Source organism: Panicum virgatum, chromosome 1N (genome assembly GCF_016808335.1).
Source record: "Panicum virgatum strain AP13 chromosome 1N, P.virgatum_v5, whole genome shotgun sequence".
NCBI classification, from domain to species: Eukaryota; Viridiplantae; Streptophyta; class Magnoliopsida; order Poales; family Poaceae; genus Panicum; species Panicum virgatum.
The window spans coordinates 41,300,028-41,319,946 of NC_053145.1; positions in this window are offsets into that span (position 1 = coordinate 41,300,028).

Genomic DNA, 19,919 nt, shown 5'->3' on the forward strand with positions numbered 1-19,919 from the left:
TGTGGGATAGGCTAAGGCCCACCTGTCAAACCAAAAATTTATGTGCAAATTTTATTCGCTTTAGAAGTTGGTATAGATTTACAAGATGTGCATATATAATTCTGAAAGTTCTTTAAAAATACATAACCATTAATTTTGTCAACTCTAATCGTTATTGAATGGATACGGATAATAAACGACTGGAAATTAAGCCGCCCCGCGACCGCCTCTAATTAGGAAAGGCAAATAGCTAGCTTCCATACTTGGAAGATCACTTCAATCATTACAGCAAAAAGATTGGCATCACGAGCAATTAGCATGCTAGAATCAGACCCACCAACGCCTCTCCCAATCTGCTCACTTTTGTACATTTCTACTTAAATACTACTACTAAACTACTAATTCAACTCTATGGTTACAATGAAGCAACTTTTTGGAACCTCATAAGAAAAATTACGAAAAACTCAAAGTTAGAACATGTAAAAAAGTATTTTCCACCCATCTAAATATTCATACAAAACAAGTCTTCAAGCCTCATTCTCTAGCACCAAAAGAACATGGGATGGCGCCATCATCAGATTTGTGTGAGCCTACTATGGCACCAAAACAAAGCATGAATTAGTATTAATACTAACTTTTTTCTTTCAAAAGGAATATCAATAAATAGGAAAAATATTAAAATATAAATTCTAAAGTTAGATTGAACTTTTTCTTTAGGAATTTTGATCAGTGGACCAAAATAGCAAAATTTAGCAATATATGAAAAGATTGCTAGAACCAGAACAGTGGATAAATTGCTTATTGATGTAGCACAAGTTGCCTAATTCAGCATCGTTGTTTGCCTAATGAACAATGCAACGAACTCCTACTGTTCCTGTAACTGACCTAAAATAAAATGAGTTAATATATCTATACTTGTAAAAAATTTACAGCTTTGGCGGCATAGTCTTACTCGGGCACCTGTAGCTACCTCATCCTGTAGTAGTGTGGTGCCTACAGCCGCATCATCTTATCCTAATATACAAGATGCTTCAATGCTTGGTACTTGAACATGAAAAAGGAAACAACCAACATCAGTAGTTAGAGGATTCAAAAGCAAAGTAAAGAAGACACACAAATGGAATGAATGCAGAACCAAAAGAAGAAAAAGAACCTAGTGTGTAATCAAAATCTATCCGATATACAACTAAGTTGCCGCTAGTAATTGCCAAATCTATGCTAAAAAATGCAGAAATGCTAACTAAAAATGAATAATTTGCCTATGAAATGAAGTTCACAAGTTGATTAGTATAGAATCAAAATGATTGATAGCAAATATGTAGTAATTGGCCACTTCGAGATCAACATTCGCTCTGTTCGTTTGGCTTGTCAGCCAACCAGCCAGCAGTACTGTTCTCTCATACTAAATCAGCAACAGTCACCAGCTACCAGCTAGTCAACAGTACTGTTCCCTTGTAACAAATTAGTATCAGCCACCAGCCACAGCCAAGCGAACACATCGATTATAGCATTGCGATCTGATCAAACCATATTGCTCATGCATGATATGTAAATTTCTTAACAATAATAAGAAAATGCTAGAAAGTGAAGCTATCCAAGCGACTAAAAAACATTTAATTGATAATATATGCTACAACAATTACAGTCAAATTTATGCTAGAACCAACCCCCAAGAAAATCCGATGTTAAGCTAAATATTTCACTGGTAAGCAAAGCTAAGAAGAACAAAAAAACATTCTGGCTTTGACTAACATTCTGTAAAGCTATCATTTCTTTTCATGAAAAAAGGAATGTCTAAAAAACAACATGCTGGCTCTTAAGGTCCTGATCTCAATTCTCTATTATTCTCTATTGTATGTACAGTCTTATCCTGAGAACTGGGATCTATTCTCAAGCTTGGTTGCAGTTAGCGATGAAAACGGACGGAAACGGACGGAAAAATCTCCTTTCTACTTTTGTTTCTATATTTTTTGGCGGAAACGGGATCGGGTTCGGAAAATACGAGTACGGAAACGGGATCGGGTTACACGGAAGTACGGAAACGAACCAATAAGGACGTTGAGCCGGAAAGAATAACACGATCAAATATTCTCGAGTATATATTGACAAAGTCACAAAATAATATACACGTACGAAGTTATTAGTCCAATATTCACTAGTATGCCATGTGTTAACATGTTAACATGTATACTTAGTGATTGGTACGTTTTTGAACATATCAATTTTTAGACATATCTTATGTAGATTAAAAACGGGATGAAAAACAGAATAAATACGGGTCAATTCCATGTAAAAACAGGATTCCTCGGCAACGGACGGAGAAACCTCATTTCTACTTCCGTAAATACGGAAACGTGATCCCACAAATACGGAAACAGACGGACAAAAATAGAAAACGAAATGGGTCGGAACGGGAATATTTCCGTCCGTTTTCAACCCTAGTTGCAGTACTTGTGCTTCTCGACAGTAGCAGTGATTTCATACAAACTCACCCCTATCCTGAACTTAAAAAAATAAAGGATTTGAGAAGCTTATGGCATGTTCAATGACCGATAGAAGGTAAACTAAGGGCATGTTCGACGACTGATAGAAGATAAACTAACCATGGACTAAACATAATTAATAGATGGGTATACATGCTAAAAAATGTTCTAGCAACTCATACTGAATTGAAGAAAAAAAAGGAATGAGTTTGCTTGAGTACCTTCTACACTTTGTCACCAGGAGGTAGCCTTAACGCTAGCAGTAAAAACTCTGACATTATCCAGGGGCTTTGTATTCAAAACAAACAAAAGCTGAAAAAAATGCACGCGCTTAGGGATTGGGGGATAAAAATGTGTGAGAAAATACAGTAAAAATCAAAGATCTCGTCGAGGAATCTCTCACCTTGTTTGATTCCCCTGGACGAATCCCTACTACTAAATGTGAAAATCAACCAGATGTGACTGTGGGTGTCCCTGATCCGGAGGAAAATCTTCAACCAAATCCCTCCCCCAAAAATTAGTCGATGAACCAGGTGAAGATGTAGAGGATTTGGCGTTGTATGAGGCATGAACTGACATGGGCCTAACATTTATGCTTCCAGTTCCTCTCCCCCACCCCGAATACCTCGCCAAAATCTAAATGTGGATGCCACAGACCCAACCAACACAAAATACAGATTGATCTTTTCCTCTTCGCCCTGATTGCTCCCGCCTCCACCGCCTCCTTCCGAGCTCCAACGGCGGACCGCCACCACCCCATTGCCATCTCTTCTGCCACCACCGTACTACCGTCAGCCGACCTCCTCTGAGATCCTTCTAAAGCCGGAGATCATGAAATCCCCTCCCCCAATCCAAAACCCTGAAACCCTAACCCACAACCCCAAGTGCTAACCACTGTCCTCAGTCAAATTAGGGGCTCAAAATGGAAAAGGAAGCACTGTAACACCCTAATTTAATTTTCCTATTTAATAATAAATTTAATTGGCTTTATTTAATTTTCTAAGGTTTTATATGCTTAGACTTGCATTTAAATTAATTTTCTCTCACAAGTAATTAAAATTTGTCTAAGTTTAAATTTTGTTGTTGCATTCATGCTGGTGCATGTTTTATTTTGCTTGATTTCATAGGGGTTTGAATTCAAATTTCATTTGAATTTAAATAGTTTGAGTTTGGTTTGATTTAGAAAAGGAAAGGGAAAGGAAATAGGAAAACAGTAACCGGGCCGAAACCCAGGAAACCGGCCCAACTCTGTGGAGCCCAGTCCAGCGCCGTGGCCCAGTTTTTCCTCACCGCGGCCCGTTTCCTTTTCTGTCCCTCGGCCCGCTCCCTTCCTTCCCTGGTGGCCCAATCCACTCGCCCCGCGCCGGCCCAACAGCGTTCTCGCTCGCGCAGGCCCACCAGCCAGCAACACACCGCGCCAGCCCGTCCAGCACTCACTCTCCCACCGACAGCCGTCCCCACCGGTCAGATTCCCCGTCCTCCTCGCGCCCGCACTCAACGGCCTCCCGAATCACGGCCGGGAATCTCGCCGGGATCCCTATCTGGGGCGCGGACGCCGAGATCTCGGGCAACCTCTTTAAACCGCCCCGCGGACCCCCTACGCCCCATCCTCCCATCAGCGCCGCCCCAAACCCTAGCCGTCGCTGCCCTCCAAGTTCAGAGCAGAGCAGAGAGCTGCGCCGCCGTAGACTCGCCGCACCACCACATCCCAGCCACCGCAAATTTCCGCGGCAGCTTCGCCCGAGCCCAGGACCGCCCCCAGGCCCAGCCTTTCTCGACCTGGCCCCCGCTCGCACCGGAATTGCCCCGGAGCACCGCTGCAGGTAAACGGCCCGCCGCCCCAATTCCACGCCGCTGGCATGTTACGGCCCTCACTGACCACGTTCCAACTCCGCAGCACCACAGCGCATCGATTCGAGGGGATCCGAAGCTCGGAGGAGCACCCCCGCACCCAGACCGCGGAGCTCCCCCCATCGACACCGCTCGACCTCGCCGTCGACGTCCCCGCGCCGGTCCTTCCTTCGATCCCGACCCCCGGTGAGCCACACTCCCACCTCCCCTCTCTGCTACGCTGGTTGTTTTAGCCCGTAGCACACCCTAGCCACCCGAGCGCGTGCACACTGGCGATGCCCCACCACGCACACCCGCCTCCACCTTAGCGCTCACCACTCCGAGCCTCCCCGAACCCCACTAACCCCACAGGTGGACTACGCACGCCGCGCACTCCACCCTCGGCCAAACCACAGCCCGAACAGACTCCGGGAGCACCGGATTGGCGAACTCCGACGACCCCGCGGCCGTTCGCCGCCGTGCTCCGACGTGTTCCGCCGCTGCCCCGCGCACCATCCATCCCAGGCCACAGGATCCAGATTCGAAGGCCCGCGTGCATCCCGAGCCGAGTCAATCGCCCGGCGTACCGGTCAGCGCCTGGCGCTTTTGCTAAAGACCCCCCCGTGTTTTCCTGAATTCAACCCACGGTCCAGTTGTACTCAAAAGTATTTCAATCCAAGCCCTGTTTTTTATATTTAGGCCCCTGAGCTTTTTAGATATAGAACCCGCCGTCCACCCCTGACCTTTTCACGCGTTAGCCCCTGGATCTTTTCAGTTGTTATGTTTTTGTCCCTGATTTTTGCAGAAAACCCCCAAAAACTCTGTTTTTCTTACAGTTAAGCCCCTGGACTTTGTTTTAGCCCTAGTTTTCGCGTTCTAGCTCCGTTTTAGGCGTTCTTTATGTCCACGCGATCATTGTAACGCATAGAATAGTTCTAGACCAGTTTTGTTTGTTGTTTTCATGTATTGTTGTACTGTTTCTTAGTGTTTGCCTTTGTTTGCATGTATGTGTATGTGTTGGACTTGTTTTGGCGTTGCGATCGTGAGTAGACGTTGATCCTTCGGAGGAGTACCAGTACCCGGAGCAGCCACCGTCTTCACATCAGTTTGAGCAGCATGAGAATTTTGAGGAAGGCAAGTATAACATGAACAACACCCATCACCTTTAATTACAATTTCATACTGCATTTTAATACTATATACCTATAAAGACTTTCCTAGCCACTTTATATCCTTTATATATATATCCCTTGGGTTACATTTTGGTTAGTTGTGCTAGGTTGCTGCGCTATAACACACTTGGTCCTTTTTAATTAATTTGATTAATGGTATATGCAACTTAATTCTGAGAGTGGCCCGTTTGAGGGGCTCATGTCTCGTTAAAATTGGTTTTTGTTAGAAACATGGTTTAGGGGGCCAGCACGGTGCTTAGTGCTGGGTTGGCCACTCTCCATAAGGACCGGTTCATAGAGCGACAACCTGGGACAACAGCGCTACCACAAGACTGGAATGAGACGGTCTTGGCGTAATAATTAGTTCTTTTTGGTTTGGAGTAACTTACCGACGGGGCAAGGGTGGTAAGTTTCTATGGCCCTCGTACTGAGTGGCCTCGTCTATGGTATTCTTGACGCCCACTAGACCTGCTCCATAGTCGCCGATCCAACCCTCGCGGTTACTCCTTACCAACGAGATTCTTTGTAAAGGCCTCGTAGTGAGTTTGCTAGCCATCTCACCTAAGGAAGTGTGATGAACAACTAGCGTAGCTCACGATTTGTGGGTAAAGATGTGCAACCTCTGCAGAGTGTAAAACTGGTATACTAGCCGTGCTCACGGTCATGAGCGGCCCAGATCCTCCTTTTGATTAGTGGGGTTATCTTCCTTTGGTTAGGAGGGTTTCCCCGGGTGGCTTGGTTTGGTTTGGTTCTCAGTAGTTCATAATTAATGTTGATTAATTACTATGAAACTGGGTTTATGGTAATTCACCAACTTGTAGTAATTAGCTTTAATAAAATTTTACCTATACTTAAAAGCTAATGCAGTTGAGTCAGCCAACCTTAGAGCCTCATAGTTTGTGTTATATTTGTTGAGTATGAGTTGTGTACTCACTCTTGCCTCCTCTACACTTTTTCCTCTTATTCTTTTGGGGATACTCTACTGCTGCTCAGTTCCTGCCGACGCGAGAGAGTTCACCCGGAGCTACCAGGAGTACGAGGACTTCTAGGCGTTCGTCTCCCAGTCGACGTCCCTGTGGCGCCCAGTTTCCGAGTTTCGTACTTGTACTTTACGCTTCCGCTGTACCAGACATTTGTCATTATTGTAATAAATAACATTCGTACTTGCTTTATTATATCTTTTACGTGATATGTGCTGTGATATATTGTTCATTCTGTTGTATATACGTGTGACTTGATCCTGTCACGTATATGATTGCTCGGTTTATGTCCTTTTATTAACCGGGTGTTACAGAGTGGTATCAGAGCCATATCGACTGTAGGACGAAAGCCTAGATAGAACTGGTCGAGTTTTAGGTCTTCTTCTCTCTAGGCCTTATTTGCTGAAACTATTTTGCTATTATATTCCTTGAATTCTAAGATTTTTACTCGTCTTGCCTTGATTATCTCTATAGAATAGTTTCCGTAGATTCTGGCCTAGAGTAAATCATTTGACCATCATAGGAGTAAGCTAAATGACTCCTTTATAATAGCACGATAGAACGTTTTGCGACGCGTTGTGTTAGTTGAGTTGTGTGCTAAACTCGACTAAAGAATGAACTTTTGAATGTTTGTTATTTTGCAAATGTTTGATTTGGATTTTTGGATGATTGCATAGCTTAGTACTTAAAATTTGTTTAATGAAAATCAGTCTTAAGTTAAAGTTAATTAATTAATAAAACTAAGTTAGATCGTTGGGTGTAAAACCATCCACTCTATCCTCTCTACCTTATCCTGCCTTGGGCTTCTGTCTTGCTTGTTGAGAAGAAGGATAGTGCGAAGAAGATGTGATATCCAGGGATTCACCGACGAGGACATCGGTTTCTGTAAGGGGGTAGGGATGTGACACCCCGGCCTACAGATAGTACAGGAGAATTTGAGAATTTCTCAGATGAGGCAGAAGAGTTATGCTATAGTTTTCTTTTTCGGATTTATGTAACACCTATCTGGAGTTAGCAGTAGTGATGCATGGGTAGTGTTGTCCAAATAAGATAGAACCTTACATAGTGGGGTTTTCTCTCTTCCTTGACCTTACCAATCTATGTTTCCTCTTTACCCCAGCTTAGATGTCAACTGAACAAAACAGCCTTGGAGATAGTGCAATGGGTGATGGTGATCATGCAACAGTTTCTGTGGAGCAGCCGATAACGGTACAAGATCAATCTTCGCAAACAACATATCACCCAAGGAATGGTGAGAAGGCTTGCCCGTGTTGCCAATTCTACGGCATCCCTTGTCGTCAAGTTCGTGTGGCTAAAGATGAAGCTACAACTAGGAGGAACTAGAGGTTGTTCTCCAGTACAAAGAGAAAGAGGTCTCATCAAGAGCAGCTAGCAGAGGATTCCCTTTTCCTTGACGGTCCATCGGTCGATGAGCTATAGACCATCCAGAAGAGGAAGGACCCTGAGTGTTCTGGAGATACACAGGTCAAAAACCAAGCACTCTATGATTATGTTGATGGGTTGACCATCACTATGAATGTGATTCAGCCACGCGGCCGCAAGGAGTCCAAAAAGCAAGCAGCAGAAATAATGCAAGATGTGATGTTAAGTTCACAGGGAGGTCAACCAAGTAGCGCCATTCACCACCACCGCATGTGCTACAAATGCGGGCAAAAAGGTCATTATGCCAAAAAGTTGTCCACAGAAGCACCTTTCACCGGCTCCTCGGCAGGCAGGACAGCAGGGGCGCCCAGCCCAACCCAGGGCGCCACGACAGGGGAAGGTGAACCATGTGACGGCCGAGTCAGCGGCCGAGTCTCCGAACGTGGTTATTGGTACGTTCATGGTCAACTCATATCCAGCTACGGTGCTTTTCGATACTGGTGCTACGCATTCCTTCATTACACAGTCTTTTGTCGAGCAACATGGTATTCGTACTAGCACATTAAAGAGGTGCCTGTTAGTATCTTCACCGGGAGGACAATTGAGGTCTCATATCTTCTGCCCCAGAGTCAGTGTTTCCATAAGGGGGGTAGAGTTCAGTGCAAATCTGATGGTCCTAGACACCAAGGGTATCGATGTGATTTTGGGTATGGAGACCCTTACCAGATGGGGAGCCCGCGTTGATTGTGCTCAGCGGACAGTTCGCTGATCAGCATCTGATGGCCAATAGGTGATAGTCAGTGCTACAGAGCCTTCTGGTTTTCTTCATCAGATGGAGGCTAGACCCACGGATGGTATTCACGTGGTGTCTGAATTCCCGGATGTCTTTTCGGAGGACTTGCCAGAAGAAGGAAGAGGAGTTGATGAAGACCTATCCTGATCCCTTTGCTAGCCAGCCCTTAGAATCTCGGGACGAGATTCCTGTAAGGGGGTAGGATTTGTAACACCCTAATTTAATTTTCCTATTTAATAATAAATTTAATTGGCTTTATTTAATTTTCTAAGGTTTTATATGCTTAGACTTGCATTTAAATTAATTTTCTCTCACAAGTAATTAAAATTTGTCTAAGTTTAAATTTTGTTGTTGCATTCATGCTGGTGCATGTTTTATTTTGCTTGATTTCATAGGGGTTTGAATTTAAATTTCATTTGAATTCAAATAGTTTGAGTTTGGTTTGACTTAGAAAAGGAAAGAGAAAGGAAATAGGAAAACAGTAACCGGGCCGAAACCCAGGAAACCGGCCCAACTCTGTGCAGCCCAGTCCAGCGCCGTGGCCTAGTTTTTCCTCACCGCGGCCCGTTTCCTTTTCTGTCCCTCGGCCCACTCCCTTCCTTCCCTGGCGGCCCAATCCGCTCGCCCTGTGCCGGCCCAGCAGCATTCTCGCTTGCGCAGGCCCACCAGCCAACAACACACCGCGCCAACCCGTCCAGCGCTCGCTCTCCCACCGACAGCCGTCCCCACCGGTCAGCTTCCCCGTCCTACTCACGCACGCACTCAACGGCCTCCCGAATCACGGCCGGGAATCTCGCCGGGATCCCTATCCGGGGCGCGGACGCCGAGATCTCGGGCCCCCTCTTTAAACCGCCCCGCGGACCCCCTGCTCCCCATCCCCCCATCAGCGCCGCCCCAAACCCTAGCCGCCGCTGCCCTCCAAGTTCAGAGCAGAGCAGAGCGCCGCGCCGCCGTAGACTCGCCGCACCACCACATCCCAGCCACTGCAAACCGTCGTGGCAGCTTCGCCCGAGCCCAGGACCGCCCCCAGGCCTAGCCTTTCTCGACCTGGCCCCCGCTCGCGCCGGAATTACCCCAGAGCACCGCTGCAGGTAAACGGCCCGCCGCCCCAATTCCACGCCACCGGCGTGTTACGGCCCTCACTGACCACATTCCACCTCCACAGCACCACGACGCATCGATTTGAGGGGATCCGAAGCTCGGAGGAGCACCCCCGCACCTGGACTGCGAAGCTCCCCCCATCGCCACCGCTCGACCTCGACGTCGACGTCCCCGCGCCGGTCCTTCCTTCGATCCCGACCCCCGGTGAGCCACGCCCCCACCTCCCCTCTCTGCTACGCTGGTTGTTTTAGCCCATAGCATACCCTAGCCACCCGAGCGCGTGCACACCGGCGATGCCCTGCCGCGCACACCCACCTCCGCCTTAGCGCTCACCACTCCGAGCCTCCCCGAACCCCACTAACCCCACAGGTGGACTACGCACGCCACACACTCCACCCTCGGCCAAACCATAGCCCGAACGGACTCCGGGAGCGCCGGATTGGCGAACTCCGGCGACCCCGCGGCCGTTCGCCGCCGCGCTCCGACGTGTTCTGCCGCTGCCCCGCGCACCATCCATCCCAGGCCGTAGGATCCAGATCCGACGGCCCGCATGCATCCCGAGCCGAGTCAATCGCCCGGCGTACCGGTCAGCGCCTTGCGCTTTTGCTAAAGACCCCCCCGTGTTTTCCTGAATTCAACCCGCGGTCCAGTTGTACTCAAAAGTATTTCAATCCAAGCCCTATTTTTTATGTTTAGGCCCCTGAGCTTTTTAGATATAGAACCCGCCGTCCACCCCTGACCTTTTCACGCGTTAGCCCCTGGATCTTTTCGGTTTTTACGTTTTAGTCGCTGGTTTTTGCAGAAAACCCCCAGAAACTCTGTTTTTCTTACAGTTAAGCCCCTGGACTTTGTTTTAGCCCTAGTTTTCGCGTTCTAGCTCCGTTTTAGGCGTTCTTTATGTCCATGCGATCGTTGAAACGCGTAGAATAGTTTTAGACCAGTTTTGTTTGCTGTTTTCATGTATTGTTGTACTGTTTCTTAGTGTTTGCCTTTGTTTTCATGTATGTGTATGTGTTGGACTTGTTTTGGCGTTGCGATCGTGAGTAGACGTTGATCCTTCGGAGGAGTACCAGTACCCGGAGCAGCCACCGTCTTCACAGCAGTTTGAGCAGTAGGAGAACTTTGAGGAAGGCAAGTATAACATGAACAACACCCATCACCTTTAATTAAAATTTCATACTGCATTTTAATACTGCATTTTATATCTTTTACGTGATATGTGCTGTGATATATTGTTCATTCTGTTGTATATACGTGTGACTTGATCCTGGAACGTATATGATTGTTCGGTTTATGTCCTTTTATAAACCGGGTGTTACAAGCACTCCCCCTGTGACACTTCAGGTGTCTAGCCATTAAATCAAAGTTAATGTGTGAACTTTGTGTTTATTATTGTTTGATAGCTAGAAATTTGCAGTGTAAAGTAGGGGTATTTTGGTAATTATGAAAAATTGCAAGTTTTTCTTTGCAAAAAGTTTTGACTTAAGAAGTATTTTCAACTTTGTGAAGGGCTTTCTTGCAAATGTGCTATTAATAATTATTTTGGTAGCATTGTTGCAATTCAGCCCAAAAATATTATAATTTTGTTATTAAAAGTATTTTTCCTTAATGAATTAGTGTTCTTTTGAAATTTTAAAATATCTTCAAATCTTTTGATCTAGTGAAAATTTGCATAACATGAAAGTGGTAGATCTTGAAAAATTGAACAACTTTTATGTTGGGCACTTTTTCATTTAAGCCCTAGATCAGTTGGAAATTTTGGTTAACAGTTAAGCCCCTGAACTTTTTGTAATTTGCAAACTAGTCCATCCAGTCATCTTCAACCTCCAGACTTGCCGGAGCCGCAGACTGCCGCCGCCGGTTTTCTCGCCCACCGGCTGCCCACGCCGTCGATTAGCGCGCCGCCAAGCCTTCTCGGCTCCCTCTGGCCCCACTCCCCTACTCGTGGGCGCCTATTCTTCTCTCCCCGAGGCGCCGCCACTCGCCGCCCCTATTTTTCTCTTCCGGCGAGCTCGGCCGCCCCTGATTGGCCTTCCTGCGCCGCCTCGCTGCCCCACGCATCGCTCGCAAGTTCAGCCGCCCCGCGAACCGCCTCTACCTGGCCTCCATGCCTCGCGCCACGTCGCCCCGAGGACTCCCCTCGTACCACCTCGCCGGCCGCCCATGGAGAAGCTTGCGCCATCGCCAAATTCACTTCTCTCTGGTGAAGTTCATTTCTGGGACTCCTCCTCTCGCTTATCCTCCTCATCCTAGGCTATAAATAGCACTGGACGGTCCCTATCACCGGCAATCCACCGCCGCACTTCCTTTCCCATCTCCGACGACCTCTGTCCACCGTCGACCCACCACCACAGACCTCCTCCGACCATCCTAACCCCCTAGTTAGCTTCACCGTGACCCCGTGAAGCTATTCCCTCACTTTCCACCATCGATTCCTTGCTGGAGCACCCTCATCGCCGTTCTTCCTCGCCGCCGAGCTCTACGCCGCTGCCGACGAGCTCCCTCTGGCCATCCCGCGCCCCCGCCAACCCATCCATCAGGTGCGCCTTGAACCCCTGAAGCTCTCTGGCGTCTTGGCCCTCGCCACCAGCGACCTTCCTCGCCGGAACACGGCCAACCCCTCCCCTGTCCTCTCCTTCCTCCGGCCAAGGGCCTATTTGTAAGGATTTAAAATCTTCCAGGGACCTTTCTGCAAAGAAACAAATCCCTTTTATCTTTTTCTAGTGAACTTTAAAAATTCATAGGAATTTGTAGAAAAATAAAAAAATGCAAAACTAATTTTGTTATTTTCCTTGTGAGTTGCTCTACATGATGATGCTATAAGTTTGATTTGAAACTTTGTGTAGTTGGTTTTAAAAATAAGGTTAAGAAATAGCTATTTTTATTTGTATATTGTGATTTTGAATTGCTCTTCTTGTGAGCTTTGAGACATGAGATTTATGAAGTGTATCTAGCTTCCTTCAATTGTTTTTTCTAAAACCCATTAGTGGACTTGAATGTGTGTTTTTCAAAATTTCCTTCTTTATGTGTTATTTGTATCTTTAAATAAATCTTTCTATGGAATATTTCAAAAACCTTTCTCCATATTATTCAGAGTAGTTAAAATACTTGACATGGATCATCTTGATTGTTTAATTGAGTGAGTTCACAAATTTTTAGTGAAGGAAAGCTATACTCAAGTATAGTACCTTACTAGTTTTCAACTATTGCATTTCATATAGAGATCACCCCGTTAGCAGATGGAACATACGAGTTTATCCAGGAGCCAGACGGGGATATTTCTGAAGCTTAGGCCAACGTTGCTGAACTAACTGAAGTTCCAAACTCCGACTCGGAAGAACCAAAGTCTACTGACTCTATAGACACTACTACAGGCAAGCCCCGGTGCATAATTCCATTATTTTAAATTATGCAACTTATTTATATTATTTATTTGTGCATTTAAGTTATTGGAGTTGAATGAAAACCTTAAATGCATAATCCTACGTACCTATTGTTTGAACACTTGAACTGAGTCCGTTTAGATGCTATGCTAATAGGACCGGTAAAAGTCGAGTGATTGCCTGTCACTCGCGAGAATTATAGGAGTTGATTGTTTACATTCTTGCAATCACTATAAGCATCATGGACAGATTTGGTTACAAGCTTCATATTGGAAATCCGTCTGTGTTGATAAATTACTAAGGCCGCAGTGTGTAGTAGTGGTGGTTAAGCATTTGAAAGTACTAGCCACATACCATAAATATGGTATGCGGTAAGCCTAGTAACTGATCAGGTCCGGCAAGTGGACATACCTCCCACTCTCTCTTAGAGATAGGAAAATATATATTATATTGCAACATCGTGACTACAAAGATGTGGTGGTTCTCTGTAGTCGAGAAGAGTGGCACTGATCCATGAACCGGAATGAGAAGCCAATGGTTTCTTGGGAGTGACTCGACAGTGCTCCAAGCGTGTGTGCTAGGTTTATCATTGCAAGGTTGGAATTCGATTCAGAATCGTTCGCTTCTCACGAAGATTGAGACTGCTTAATCCCTTTGCTACATAGAGTAAGAAGAGGAACAAGATTGTTTCTAAATATGGTTGGATGAAGTTAATTCCTCTACCAAGTTTGTTTAGATAGATGCATACCTAGAATGGTTAATACAACTAGAATTTGAAAGCTAAAATTTGAAATTAAGGACCTACTCTTTGTGGCTTTTCAGCAAAAGTAAACCCAGAGCCTTTCCGAGCTAGCATGTCTAGAATAAGGGCTACTGTATACCCTCAATCGGATCAGTCTTGCTGAGTATTAGTATACTCAGTCTTGTTGGTGACTCTGTTTTCAGGAATGACTTTGGAGGATATACAAACACTAGTTTAACTTGGCCTAGTGTTATACCTTCTAGCTGGTCTATGGAATGGGAACCATCTCCAACCAGCAATTACTTGGATGAATGATGTCATGCTCGGGCTTACCATGGCATCTACTCTACGTTTGTGCATAGTTGTGTTTCTTTCCCACTGTAGACCTTCTAAAGTGAGCTTAGCTTACTTTTATCTCTTTTCTTTCAAATAAGTTGTAAAAGCTAGAACTTTAATGTACTAGCTTTAAAACTCTGATGTAATTCACACCTCTTATCTATGTGATGTAAAATATTGTGAAATGTTGTATCTCTGACTCACCTTCGTGCGGGATGTATACTTGTGTTACGATCGGATTTTCAGTGGTTTTATCGGGATTTTACCCGACAGGCCAATGATTATACCGATTAAGGTGCGCTTAGATATTTAGTGTACTTGATCTAGTGTAATTCAGAATGGTTCTGCCACACCCCCCCCCCTCAACCACTTCCCAACTGCTCCGGTGGTGAGCCGCTGCTCTTCGGCACGGTCACCTCTAATCCTGTTTTTGGTCCTTTGAACCGGCATCAGGAGCCTTGGATTTCAAGGAGCAAGCTGAGAGAAAGAGAGGCAAGGAAGAGCTACATGTGGAAGCCGACACTCCTACAAAAAATGATTTACTATGACCTGTTTTTAGCACCTTTGAGACGGGCATAAAAAATAACCGCCTCTCTGATAATGCTCAACATTAACAGAGGCTATTTCTTATTAACCAAGGCGGTTAAGAAAACCGTCTCACAAAATTGATTAACAGAGGCGGTCACTATTAAAATGACCACCTCTGTTAATACTCCTATTTTCAGAGGCGGTCCACTTACAAAAGGTTGCCTCAGTTAATGGAGCGAGCCCAATAAAAACTGATATACCCGAGCCAAACTCTAGCCACCCTATCTCTCTCTCTCCCTCCTCCCTCCCTCCCTCCCTCCCTCCCACGTGGCTTTCTATCTCCCAGATCCGCCGCCTCTCTCTCCCCGCTCTCCCTCCGTCCCTCCACTTCCTCCCTCGTGCTCGGCGCTCCTTTGTGGCCCACTCTCCCTTCCTCCCTCCCTCCGCTTGTGCTTGGCGCCGATGAAGCGGCGGGCAGCCAGCGTCACGCGGAGCAGCGGGTGGGTGGATACGGCAGTCAGCGTCGCGCGGAGCTGATTCGGCAGCGGCGGGGTGGGCGGTAGGCACGGAGCGTCGGCGAGTGGGCCGCAAGTGCTTGCGGCCAGCATGGGAGCTCTGCCGTTGATGGGCTTGGCGAGCTCGTGGATGGGCTCGGCTGCTCATCCACGGGTTTCCTTTTTTAATTTTTTATTTGATTAACTGAGGAGGGCACCAAATCGCCTCAAGAAATACTTCATTTTTTGTGACCTTTATTCTGAGGCGTTTCGTTTGCCCACCTCAGAAAATCAAATTTTCTCGCCTCAGTAAATATTATTGTAGTAGTGCGAACATCAACTGCGTAAAAAGATAAGGTCGGGTACCCTTGAGTGTTTGTGGGGCCCAGCGGCTAACACAATGATGGTTTGGGCGGGTGCGTGGGTGTGAATTGGCTGTCGTGCCGTGCAAATGCGCGACCAGGCGTTACCATGTCTTTACTGTTGGCAGCCAAAATTGGCATTGCCGAAGGCCGACCGGTCTGACCGGTCTGGTCCTGTGTAATCCGAATCAGGTTAGATTTGATTTGTAAAGTCCGTTTGTAACCCGATTTGGAAGGGGTACGTCCTCCCCGGCCTATAAATATAAAGGCCACGGCCGATTGAGGTCCTTCTACCCAATCAGATCAATCAATTTACAATTTTCCTATTTTTCTTCAAACCCTAGATTTTCCAATCTCATGCTGTTCTTTGCTCGTCTCTACGGCATTCAAGGGCATCTTGGGTGGCTTGCCAACCTCAAGACAACCCTAGATCTCCAAGCTCCGATGGGGTCCCTCCCGAGCTTGAAGTTCTAGGTCTTCGCGAAGCTCTCTGCGCCCAACCGGTCTGACCAGTTGGCGCGACCGGTCTGACCGGTCGCCGGGGTCTTTGTCTGGTTCTGATCGTTGCAATCCTGCACGTTCTAGCGCTTGTGTGTTGGTCAATTCTGTGTCAATATACTTTTTGGTGACTCCGCTGGGGATAGATCTGAGTTCATCGGGCGCAATGGCCGGTGAGAAGGTTGATCCCAAGGTAGATGCGACTCCTATCGACATCAAGTACAAAGACATACCTGAGGAGACGTGCAAGCAATTCGAGGCTGCGTTCCAGAAGGAATAGGAGGATGCTAAGAATAGGTTGCTTGCATGCTTTGGGAAGACTCGGCAAGGCATGTTCAAGAAGGAGGAATTCAGCATGGCCACATTTGCACCGCCACCACCGAACTCATCTACTACGGCTACAGCTGCTGCATCATCTGCTTCCACTCCAATTGAGGTAAGTTTTACCTTCGATTCGATTAAGCAGTTCGTCGATGCCTTTTTGAGTAGATTCGAACAATCTCAAAAACTTACTCAAGATATACTTATTGACTTGAGTATGCAAAACAAGGGTAAAAAGCCTGTCAATGAATATTCTAAATTTACTCCTAACCGTAGTCTTTCGGCCGCACCGTCAGAGAATTATCAGAATGGGATGTTGCCGAATTATTTCGCGGCAGTCCAGGGCCGAACCGGTCAGATCGGTCGCACCGACCGGTCAGACCGGTGCCCCGACGGGCGGACCGGTCAGACCGGTTAGACCGGTGCCATGGTGCTCGGTTTTGCATCACAGCCACAAGTCACGCCTCCTCTTGCTTCAGCTAATTGTAGCCTGGAGCGAGAATTGGCAGATTTTGTGTCGCCGTATACGACGAAGTCATACGGCGAACCCCCTTTTCCTCCACCTTTGCCCAAGGATGTTTGGTATGATTGGCTTAGGGCCAATCCGCAATATGCCGCACAAATGATGTCCACTACTGATCCTGCGACACATCATTTTGGCCAAATATCTACCGGTAACTATGAAGCCGATCTTGCTAGGATGAGAGAAGATCTGCCTGACATGTTTAAAGAAAAACTTAGTTTTATTGCGGGTAGGAGTCGGCTATATCGTAGACCATATGTTGATGCTTTTGATTTGATTCCTTACCCCACTGGTTGGCGTGTTCCCGATTTTGTCAAGTTTAGCGGTGATGATAACCGATCTACTTGGGAGCATATTAGCCAATATATTGCTCAACTTGGAGAAGTCGGTTCTACCAAGTCTTTGCACGTTCGCATGTTTTCTTTGTCTTTGACTGGAATGGCTTTTTCTTAGGTTTTGTCGTTAGCTCCAAACTCGATTCGTTCTTGGGACGAATTAGAGCAAAAGTTTCATGATCATTTTTATAGTGGGGATGACAAAACTAAGTTGACGGATTTAACATCGGTTAGACAGGGTAGAGATGAATATATCCAAGAGTACTTTAAAAAGTTTAAAGATATTAAGAACTGATGTTTTAATTTGTCGCTTTCTAAAAAGGATTTGGTTGACTTGGCTCTTGCGGGTTTACGTTCTAGCTATAGAGAGAAACTTGATGGTTCGAGTTTTTATTCTATAAATCAGCTTAAGGCTAAAGCTTTGAGTCAAGAAATTAAATTTAAAAAAGAAAAAGATACCTACAAGTCCCATCGTTCAAACACTCATATTGTTGAATATGATTCCGATTCATCGGACGATGAGGATAAAGAGGTATATGCTGCTGAGTTTATTTGGCCCGCCTCAGCCAAACCATCTACTTGTACATCTCTTAAGCCGACTCAAAAGAATCGGCAAGAGGAGATGAAGTTTACTTTCGATGTGTCCAAGTGCGATTGCATTTTTGATGAATTATTACGTCTTGGGCATTTGAAAGTTACTCATGTTATACCGCCGCTTGAGGAGTTAAAGCGGCGCGCTTATTGCAAATTTCATAATTCTTCATCTCATGCAACTAATGATTGTAATGTATTTCGTTGACAGGTACAATCACCCATAAATGAAAGACGATTGGCCTTTCCGGAGATGTAGATAGATAAAGCTCCATTCCCAGTTCATACCATTGATCTCGACAATGCAAAGGTGCTGATTCGGCCGGATCAAGCCGAAGGAGCAAAAGGCAAGAATGTGATCATTGGTGATGAAAGGCTGTTGACTATTGATAACAAGATTCTGGCCAGGGAAGTGATTCAGGAGAAGACTTCTGATGGGAAGAAGAATTTGAGGATCATGCTTAAGCCTCGCACGCTCGGGGGGGCAAGAGGGTTCTTTTTCAGGCGACCGATCTGCTGCTCAGTAGGAACTAGTCAGACCGGTTGCTCCAACCGGTCAGACCGGTCCAACCGGTCAGACCGGTCCTGGTGGCCGGACAGACTGCTCTGGTGGTCAGCCCCGGACATTCAGGTCGAAGCATCCGGAAGTGGGTACATGGAAGACTAATCAGCCAAAGGTGCAGGGCAAGCTTGCAAACCAGAAGCCTACCTTTGATCAGATGTTGAACAAGTACTCAAAGGCCATTCGAAGCGATCGACCCCTAAAAAAGAGACTGCGGTCACCTCCGCGTCAGGGAGCACCTTCATCTCCTAGGGGAGAATCAAGCAAGCACAGGGGTGATGTGGTTACATTGTTCCCTCCTCAGCAGATGCAGCCGATGTATGCTACAATGCCATGGGCTCCATCGGCATCGGATTCTCAGTTTCCCGCATGGGAGAACGGGGGATTTTGGATGCAATGTTATCCGATGCCGTATCCACCACACTTCCAGGGGGGAGGGAAGCTCCAGAGGACCTGTATTTGACAGGTTGAGGCAGCCGGTTCACGACCGATTGGGTCAGCACCAATCTGGTCAGGGGTAGCACCCTGGATCGGTCAGACCGGTCTACCCCGACCGGTCAGACCGGTCTGAGCAGAGGTCGGCCCAAGTTCATCCAGTGCGCCAAGAATATCGCGTCAAAGAGAAAAAGGACAGACCAGTGCCAATGCAAGTTGATTCTGAGAAGGCTCCAGCTGCTAAGGTTGTGCAAGTTGAAGACGGAAAGGGTAAAGCTCATGATGCACAAGAGAGACCGGTGACTGTTGAGAAACCGGTCAATGTTTCTCAGAAGCTTGTATTGGACAATGACCATGAGGCCAGCAGCAGCAACCTCAAGGACCAAGACAAGGAGAAGTACTTCCAGCCTAGGTGGTGCCCGCCGGGGTTGACACAAACTCAGAAGAGGAGGTTGCAGTGTCTTCGCCACCAAGAACAGAAGGAAAAGGAGGCGGAGAAGTTGAGGGATGAAGAATTCGAGGATTACAGACCAAGATTCCCTCAAGGCAAGGTATGGCGGGTCAAGGCAGTTGACCAGCCCACAGGACCGGTCGGACCGCTCCAGCCGACCGGTCAGACCGGTGTTCCAGACCAGTCGGACCACCCAGAGCCACCGGTCAGACCGGTTGACCCTGAAACTGAATAGAAGGCCGAAGAAGTTGTTTCCACTTCGGCTCCTGGCACATCAGATGTTCCAGCAACTCCTTCTACAGCAGAGGATGAGGAGTTGGTGGATTATGAGGCTTCTCCGGAACGCACAAGCATGGAGATCAATATTGTGTGTTTTTCTGACGATTATTGGGCGATTCCGGAGGAGGAGACGACACATCTAGACTTTAGGCCCCGCGAAGCTATATTTCAGAAGCCCAAAGATTCGGATAACCACTTGAAGGCTCTCTACGTGATGGGACACATCAACGGGAAGCCAGTTTCTCGTATGCTCGTGGATAGTGGGGCAATTGTGAACTTGATGCCCTATTCACTCTACAAGAAGCTCGGCGGGACAGACGAAGAACTCATCAAGACAAACATGACGGTCAACAGCGTC